Source organism: Boleophthalmus pectinirostris, unplaced genomic scaffold (genome assembly GCF_026225935.1).
Source record: "Boleophthalmus pectinirostris isolate CB_2022bp ecotype Guang Dong unplaced genomic scaffold, ASM2622593v1 HiC_scaffold_19, whole genome shotgun sequence".
NCBI classification, from domain to species: Eukaryota; Metazoa; Chordata; class Actinopteri; order Gobiiformes; family Gobiidae; genus Boleophthalmus; species Boleophthalmus pectinirostris.
This window is the reverse complement of record NW_026571140.1, coordinates 3505749-3512844: the sequence shown is the minus strand read 5'-3', so window position 1 is coordinate 3512844 and position 7096 is coordinate 3505749. Positions and strand designations below refer to the sequence as shown.

At 38.9% G+C, this 7096-nt stretch overlaps 1 long non-coding RNA gene across 1 annotated transcript; it reads left to right on the top strand.

The window, feature by feature from the left end:
* Positions 1–4597: 4597 nt before the first annotated feature.
* Positions 4598–6855, top strand: LOC129409285 (uncharacterized). Its single transcript, XR_008632346.1, has 3 exons — positions 4598–5022; positions 5219–5407; positions 6570–6855. It is a non-coding gene; the product is annotated as an uncharacterized LOC129409285 (long non-coding RNA).
* Positions 6856–7096: the final 241 nt, after the last annotated feature.

Sequence of the window (7096 nt, the reverse complement as noted above, 5' to 3'; positions counted from 1 at the left end):
AGCGAGTCTCCAGCCCTGCCCACAGACTCGCTCCACCAGCGTTATTACACACCTCCTGCCCACAGACCTGCTCCACCAGCCTCATCTACACACTTCCTGCCTCATCTACACACCTCCTGCCCAGAGACCTGCTCCACCAGCCTCATCTAGACATGGTTCACACATAACAGCTAAATTATGTTTTGTAGCTGATGTTGTCAACATTTTTTGGAAGTGTGAAGCTGCAGATTCTAATCTATTAGAAGCTCTGTTACTCAAGTCTTTAATCTAAGTGTTATTTTAACACAGTCTGACCACAAACATCTGACTTGGATGGATCTACAACAGATGTAGAACACCCCCAGCGTGATTCAGAAGCTACAGGCCAGGTGTGGGGGCACAGTACAGTCACTGTTCACTATAAGCTACACCTCCAGTCAGGTACAGGTGAAGAAAACCTTTAAAGGAAACCTAAGCAGACACAGGGAGAACATGCACACTGCCCAGGCCTCCAGGGTCAGGAGCTTGGAGAGGCGTCTGGCTGCAGACGTATGGACAAGTAGAGCTCCACTCTAGAACAGAAACACATGACCTCCGCTTTTATAAATGAGGAAGTACATATCATACATCTGGATCTTTATTGTGTTTGTTGACTGAATTCATTATTATCTCTTGTCAGGTGAAATAAAGTGGACCAAAGTTTTATTCAGCTCCAGGCAGGAGTACAGGACGATGTCACCATCAGCGCCTGTCGTAGTCTGACATGTGGACAATTGTTTAAAGACTGTGGGGCTGGTTACCATGGCAACAGCCAACACGGAGCTGTGAGGATTTGACTCCTCCCATGATCAACCCGGCACCTGCAGCTGTAACTGTTTTTGAAATGATGGAGGCCTGGAGCAGTAAGGCTTGATTTGTTTGATCATTGTTAATTGATTAATTGTCAAGTAGTTAATGTTCAGATGTTTGGTTTATCAGTTGTTAATCGGTTTATAATCAGTTTACCATTAATCACCCAATAGCATTATCATTGTTTATCAGTTGTTAATCATTTTATTAGTCATTAATCAGTTAATACTTCAAATAATGAAGTGTGAATAAGAGTAATAAGTGATAAGAATAAGAGTAAATAAATAAGAGTACATAACTGATGTCTATCAGTGTGTGTTCTAGGGCTGGGTATCGTTAAGAAGTTGCCGATACGATACATACCTTGATACATAGTCCACAATACGATACATATCTCGATACATCTCGATACAATACACTTTCATTTTGATATGATATATTTCAAATTGATTTGATACGGTTCAATAAAAAAGGCTAAATCATGGCTGTGACACTAAAAGTCTTTGTTAAACCACTTCTTGTGCAAAGTTAAAATGAAACACAAACATTTTAATCATAAAAACAGTGAAAATGTCAAATCTGTCACATGAACAAGTTTCCTTCCACCAAACAATTGACAAAACTGTAGCTCTGCGACAAAATAATTGAGTGAAATACACCAAAATATACTCTTGGTGACATATCGATACAGCAGCCCACAATATTGATTCTGTATCATCAAGTTAAGTGATACGATATATCGATATTTTGATATTTTTGCAGAGCCCTAGTGTCTTCTATTTGTTCTGCTGCCGTCTTGGCCTCAGCTGGATCCCACTTGTAAAGGGAAGATTTATTCATCTCAGTGGGAATATTCACGTCTATGAGGTTAATCATTGCAAGAATAAACATGAAATGAAAAAAGAAGGGGATATTTTATATGATTTGAAGCAATATCAGTGAGTTGCATTAATCGCTCTGTGCTCCTCGTCCCACAGATATTAAAATAATTTTGCAGAGGTGGGGATATCAAAACCAGAAGGGGAAATCCACCCTACAAATCACACTCTGAATATATGAGCCAACAACTTCCTGAACGTAAAAAACATTTTATGAACTACACTACACACAATCTTATTTAATCAATATTTACTTCCTCATTTATTAAAGTGGAGGTGACATGTTTCTGTTCCAGACTGAAGCTCCACTCTGCCTTTCGTCTTCAGCCAGAGCCTCTCGGGAGTTTCTGTGAGCCTGTGCAAGATGAAGTTTGGGTATTTTGTTTATATGATGAAATGATCTGTGCACATTTGTCTAGGCGTCTATCATTTTGAAGCAGTTCCTCTTTCAAAGCTTCTGTTGAGGAAACACCTGGTACATTTGCCTTCTGAGAAACACTGGGGCTGCCCACTCTTCATCATTTCCCTTTTATCACTTTAGGGCGCAGCGCTCTGAGGGCTCGCCCATCATGTTCTGACTAAAAACACTCCCCACATGGCATAGGCCCGGCACACACGGCATAAGCCCGGTACACATGACATAGGCCTCGTTCACATGGCATAGGCCCGGCACACACGACGTGTTTCTCACTCCACTGAGACTGTTGTGGCACATGGATCCATAGGTCGGTTTGAATCATCGATTACCAATTCAAGTGGAACTAAACACTTTTTTTCACTATTGAACTATGTAGCCCACATTTTGTTTTCTTTTTTCGATGTAGCTACATTTGCAGCTTTGTGTTGGTACAGATTACATACAACATTACACAATTATTAGGTCTACAGTACACCTGTCTGCAGGGGCAGAGTTTCAGATGTGAATACTTGTTAGACCAATCACAATGTTCCTTATAGCTCTAAACCCCGCCCCTCTTCTTACTCTTTCTTTTCTTTTTATCTTTTTTTTTTGGGGGGGATTTTCTTATTGGATCATTTGTGGCAAACAAAAACAAAACATAAACCACGACTACATGGGTCATGACAGGAAGAGTCCGAGCTGAAACAAAGGTACCAAACGCATGAACAACAAGTTTGTATTCACAACTCCACTCACTGGACATACAAGAGACAAAATATAAATTAAAAACAAACACAACTCAACGCACAATTCATCAACTCCAGAGCTCCATATTTTCCAAAACACAACAGTCTATACTCTTTTTAAAAAATTTCTACAGTGTTGTCATTGCTCCCATTATTTTACAAACCAAAATCTCTAACAGAAATACAATCACTCCCCCCCCCCCAAAAAACTGTATTTTACAGTTTTTTTGGGAAATATATATCATTGTTTTTATAAATCTATAAGCCAAAGCCAAGCAAACCTAAACACTCTGTGCCCCTTTTTTTTGGACCCTCACCCACAGTTTGAGAACCCTTCTTTAAGAGAACTTGGCACAAAAGTGAAGAAAATGAGTAACTAACTGGAGTTCTATTCTCTTACTGGTTTTGCGGTGGGATTTAACAGCCTCTGCACATTTACCAAATACAAATACAGATGCATTTGTGCACTTTTATCAGGCAAACGTCAGCCACACGTCACGCTAGGCCTGCTCTGTGCTGAAACTAATTTCGGTCAATTTTTGCTTCACATTTCATCTTGTTCTTCCAAGGGCGTAGGTTTGGTCTCTGCTTTGGTGGGGACATTATCAGCTCATTAAATGAACTGTATGCATCCTGCGCTCTTACTGTTGGTGCCAAAAATAACCAAAAGGTGGAGCCAAAAAAAGTACACAGAAATCATTTTGATAAAACTGGTCCCATACAACAAAGAAAGGCTCACATCTAATCATACTGACACTCCAATTTACAAGCTGAGCCAAGCGGTGACGTGACTCAACTCAAACAAAATCTCTCCCTCATCTACTAACAAGCCCAAAACTGAACATAAATCCCAAGAAAGCTACTTTTAGTGCTCAGAAACCAAAGGCAATAAACAGGCAAGCGAATGGAAGTGGACGATGTAAAACCATAAACCAAGTAAGAGTGCACAACTTACAGAACCAAAAGTTAAAAGCAACAAATGTAAAACATACCAGAACTTACCAAACCAAAATCTATAACCAAACAAAACTAAGTGAACTACTTATAAACAGTGACACTCAGTTAAAGTGAAGGTACCAGTTTACACAATAACCAAACCAACAGGCTCCATGAACAGAACCTGCAGGATCAGAAGACTGTGGGTAAACTCCAAAAACAAAAGGCCAAACAAATGGTGACAACAATCTAAAGACCACACAATCAAAAGTGGACCTAACGGAGTATACCAAATGTAAATGGAAACAAAATGAGCACTAAAAACTATAAACTTCACCAAATAAACATGTGGAACTCCCAAACAAAAGTAGTTAGCACAAGCTACTGCTCCTACTTACCAAAGTATGCTAAACAGATGATCCTTATCACCTACCAGACAAAGCACAGACAAAGATCAACCACGAGCACCCATTTACCAAAATAAAACTTTAGCTTAAGCAAAAACATGAGTCTTGATCCCAGACGAGCTGAACTGGCTCAGGGTTCAGACAAGATGGAGTCCACACATGTTTAAAAAGGTTTACAAAATAGTATTTATTAAAAACAGGAGGCAAACAAAGTTGTAGCCACACGGTGAAGAGGAGAGAGGCGCAGTCTGCAGCAGCAGCTGTTAAGGTGGAGGCCACACCCACAATCAGGTGCAGCTCATTAGGTTGGGCCAAACACTCTGGAACCTGGAGGGGAGGGAGGAGAGGGGGGCAGCAGCACAATAATAATTTAAATTTTTGACAAATAATTTTTGTCAAGTGACACTGTCAATGCAAAATCATAAATCATCACCAAATGTTTATTTATTGATTAGTTTTGTTTAAACAGAAAATCTTTTCCATCCTGGTGTCAGATGAGATTCCTGTGATCGAGCAGCACTCTGACAGAAGAAGACGTCATGCAGGTCAAGACTGAGGTGATATTCACTATATTCGGGATTATTTCCTACTGAATCTATTGTCAGAACCATTTCACGTCCTCCATGAATCCACAGTCCACCTTAAACGTGCTGATGTTTGATGCTGTGAGCTCTACTGGTCTCTAGAACTTTGTAGTGGGTGTGTTGCTGACCACAGATGTGTGACTGGCTCCTGGATCACCGAGTGGACACAAAGATGAAGGGGAAAAGGTCCATGATGTGTTGAAGCGCCTGCACCTGGCCATGTCCAACAAGAGGGACAAGAAGGTCAGGCCCCACTAAAGCTGCACTAGATATCACAAAAGAATCAGAATCACTGTTTGAGCTGGTAGAATTATTACAAAGACTGCAGTTATTTAGATAGAATATCCTCAGGAAAGAGCAAAACATCTTATTATCCTGTCCACATGTTCTAAAATTCAGTTTATTAGTTCATTTTAACATTTCAGTCTTGTTTCAAAAGTGAAACAAGCCCGACGCTCTCACAGTCTGCTGAAGAAACTCAAATGTGAGGCCTCCGAGCCCCCAACCTCCAGAACCAGAGCACCCAGACCTCCACAGGACAAGTCTGGACTCAGAGACCCCAAAGTAACCCACATACAGACTCATATCAGCAGCAGGATTTTCTCAGGCCTAAAGAGGGTCTGGTCAGGTCAGTGCCACCCTGACCCTGCAAACTCCGCCTGTGGTTAATTCTATACTTACTCAACAGGTTCATTTTAACAGTATAAATGCATTTACAGTGTTGGGGAGTAACAGATTACACTGTACTGGAGTTACATAATCAGAGTACAAATTATGAGTAATTGTATTCAGTTACAGTTACTGTTTGAATGAGTGGTAATTGGATTACAGTTAATTAGTTGATATAAATAGATTACAGAGGTATTTTCCTGTTTTCACATTTTGTACTATTCCCTTTTTTTCCTTTTTCCTTTTTTTTTTCAGTAATTCCACTCATTGCCAGACACTACACCAGGTCTAAACCAGGTCTAAACCAGGTCTAAACCTGGTCTAAATCTGGTCTAAAACCAGATCTAAACTTGGTCTAAACTTGGTCTAAACTTGGTCTAAACCAGGACTAAAGCAGGACTAAAGCCAGGACTAAATCAGGTCTAAACCAGGTCTAAACCAGGTCTAAACGAGGACTAAACAAAGACTAAACCAGGACTAAACCAAGTCTAAACCAGGACTAAAACCAGGACCAAAACCAGGACCAAAACCAGGACTAAACTAGGACTAAAACCAGGACTAAACCAGGTCTAAACCAGGATTTAACAGGACTAAATCATGCTGAGTGGACGTGTCTCCTCCTCTTCTATCAATAATATTTTTAATTTGGTTCAGTAAAGTCTGGGCTTTTTATTTTCTTTTATCAGATAAAACATCTTATGTGAAGATTTCCTTCAAATCAATTAATCCAAAGTATTCAGATTACATTACTCACTTTAAGTAATTTAATGGATTACATTACAAACTACATTTTGGGGTATGTAATCTGTAATCTGTAGGGGAATACATTTTAAAAGTCACCTTCCCAACACTGTGTATTTAATAGTTGGGCTTTCAATTATGAGCCAAATAATTGTGATTTTTATTTGTGCCACAATCAGCTACTTCTCTGATTTAAATTTCAAAACAAAAACATCCAAATGCTCATCCCACATTCATTTGGTTTTTTTGTTTGCATCCCTATTTTATACTAACATTTAGACCTATTAAAAAACAAACATTAATGGATGATTCTACTCAGATCAGTGCAGCAGTGTGTCATGACAGTCGGTTCTTACTTCTTATCTTTTCCTGTGTTCCAGATGATTTCACAACTTTCCATGGGCCAGTGCTGTGTGTAAAATCCCCCAGTCGTCCAGGTAGAATCCACGGCAAAGGAGAAATTCAATTTATCAACTGGACAAAAAAATATTTTGGTCGAATACGTTTCATGACTCATCCAAGCTGCTTCTTCAATATTCATTTTATTGTAATCATTAAAATTGACATATAACCCAGCAATACTAGACTGAACTATTACTATTACTATTACTATTACTATTACTATTACTATTATATTCAAAATCATACACTACATTATTTCTTGTGATTAACAATACAGAAAACCTTTTACTTTTTTAAACTTACTTTTACATTTTATTATTATTTTTTTTTAATACTAACATTTAATAGAAATAGAACTTTTCTCCATTGGTTTGGCTCATTTATTGAAACAGAAATCAAATCAAATCAAATCAAACTTCATTTATAAAGTGCTTTTCATACAAAAATGTACCACAAAGTGCTTTACAGTGATTAAAAACAATCCCACACTTCCATCCACCCACCC